At 36.7% G+C, this 2,261-nt stretch overlaps 1 long non-coding RNA gene across 1 annotated transcript in view; it reads left to right on the plus strand.

The window, feature by feature from the left end:
• LOC107834594 (uncharacterized) overlaps nt 1-1,275 on the plus strand; it is a 7,758-nt gene extending 6,483 nt beyond the window's left edge. Inside the window, exon 3 of the long non-coding RNA XR_001660398.1 lies at nt 988-1,275. This is a non-coding gene — a long non-coding RNA (uncharacterized LOC107834594). The remainder of the gene's footprint in view (nt 1-987) is intronic.
• The last annotated feature ends 986 nt before the right edge of the window (nt 1,276-2,261 follow it).

Consider the following 2,261-nt stretch of genomic DNA (forward strand, 5'->3'; position numbering starts at 1 on the left):
AAAACCAATTACTTTCATTCGCTAATTAACTGTTTTTGGGCATTTAAATTTGTAGTAAGAAAAATATTTTAATACAATGTCCCTTCATGATCAGAGAATCATACTATAATTTGTAAATTAAAAAAACAACATTTCCCTAGAATTATCATTTCATGTATGAGAGTGAACTCTTATTTTTCATTGTTTTATGCAGGCAGCTCTTCAGGTGAGCAGACTGCAGTTCCAGGTTTACTTCCAGCTTCCCAAAAACTACTGGAGATTCTCGTCATCCCCGTGTCCTGCCAATGTTCTCTTCACTGTTCCCTCATCTTAGAAAAAGACTATTAAATTATGGTAATATTTGCTTTTGACAGTCTCAGTATGAATTTCCTGGAGTTATTGACTGATTATCTGCTTGTTTTTGTTTATTTATTTTTTTGTTATTCTAATAAAGACATTCCTACAAAAATTATGTTTCTCTTTCTATGCTGGTATTTTACTAGAGTATACTTGATTATGATAACAAAGGAAACATAAGTTTGTTAATAAGTGTTTAGTAGTTATTATAAAATAACCATCCAGTTGTGTGACAGGAACTCTGGCCAGATGCAAGTTGGTAAAACATTAAATATGAAATAATTGTTTTAACTTTCCCTGTTTATGAATCCCCTGCAAACCTGGGGAATAAGGAAGAAATCAGTTAACTGCATGACAGGCTGGCCATCATCTATTATGATTTGTCATTTGAGATAAATATTTTATAAACATATAATCTGGTGAAGGTGGCAAACAAGACTCAAGCTTCACTGGTAACAGAAGTCTGAAAAAGTAATTTGAGGTGATTGTTTTCTATTAAGCTTTTTTCAATCAGTAATAAAAAAACGTAATCCCGTTAATTTGAAGGTGTTTCTACTTAGAAATTACTTTTCCTTAATTATGTATATTTGTTATCTGTTAATATTTGTCCCAATTATAAAATTGTCCAGTCCCAATTGTTAAATTGTTCAGTTTAACACAGGAATTATAGGGTGTGTCCGAATTCAGGGTCTGCATCCTTCGAAGGACGTATTTGTAGGCCGATTACGTCATAGCGTGGCGACAAGGCCTGTCCGAATTCAAAGACTCCTTCAAATGCGTCCTTCTTTTGCCCAGATTTGAAGGATGGGTCCGGTGTATCCTTCACGGCCCACAATATCCCATAATTCATTGCGGGTTCCAACTGGGCGTTCAGGCAGAGCGTCAATGGCGGTGAATAGCGAATAATTATTTAGCTTTATAACACTTTAAATGACACAACGTGATTTGGTATAACGTTTTTTAGGCGAGAAATATTTGAGATATTTGATATCTCAAACATCTGCTCGGTTCATCAATACATCACCTAATTGCAATTGCTCTGACATTTTCGGACCTGTCTGCTACCGCTGCGTTAACAGCCAGCTCAGCTGTCAGCTGGCCGGGCGCTCCAGGTTCGGTATACCGAGAGAAATCGCCTAACTCCTGGCAAATTGTTATAAAAACTCCCGCTAGCTTTCCCCAATGAGTGGGAGTTAAACACCGATATTATTCAGACAGCTCTGGTTGAAAATGTTTTTTATAAAGTATTTCAAAGCAGAGCACATCGGTTTGATTGATTCATTAAAGTTAAGCCCTCAAACATAATAGGTTTATTTAACCTTAATGTCCTATCTGTGATGTGGAGAGTATTATATTTGTAAATGAATAATTTGTATTCCTTGTAGAAAAGTGCAGTACACATTTGAACATTTTAGAATCAAACTAAGAGATTTCCTTTTTACTATGGAACATCCTTTATTATAAAAGGTGAAGAATAATATAGAAATCAGTAATACAAGACTGAAAAACAAACTTCGGCTCCGTTGGGGGTTTTTTTCTCCGCTCTCTGCTTCACGCTGTCACGGTTCGATTCGGACAGGTTTACCCATAGACATCAATACGTAGACGCCTCATGGAGCGCTGAGTCGTACGTAAAAGCGTCCGCCATGTTCTATGTGGCAGCAGGGCGATCGGAGCTCCTTAAGTCCTGTGGTGTGTGGACTTATTTCAACCGTTTTACGAAATAAACTGGATTCATTAGGATTACCTTCCCCAGATAAGGATGAAAGATCAGAATTACTTGACTTTGCAGCCAGAAATTCGCCTCTAAACAACCGAAAAATATTTTCTATGTAGCTTAATTGGCCCGAAATAACCGCTGATTGTTAGCTTAGCAACTAACGTTTTCACACTGTTTTCTAATGAGAGAGAGGTGATGAAAAACC

This window comes from Poecilia formosa, unplaced genomic scaffold, assembly GCF_000485575.1.
Source record: "Poecilia formosa unplaced genomic scaffold, Poecilia_formosa-5.1.2 Scaffold681, whole genome shotgun sequence".
Taxonomy (NCBI): Eukaryota; Metazoa; Chordata; class Actinopteri; order Cyprinodontiformes; family Poeciliidae; genus Poecilia; species Poecilia formosa.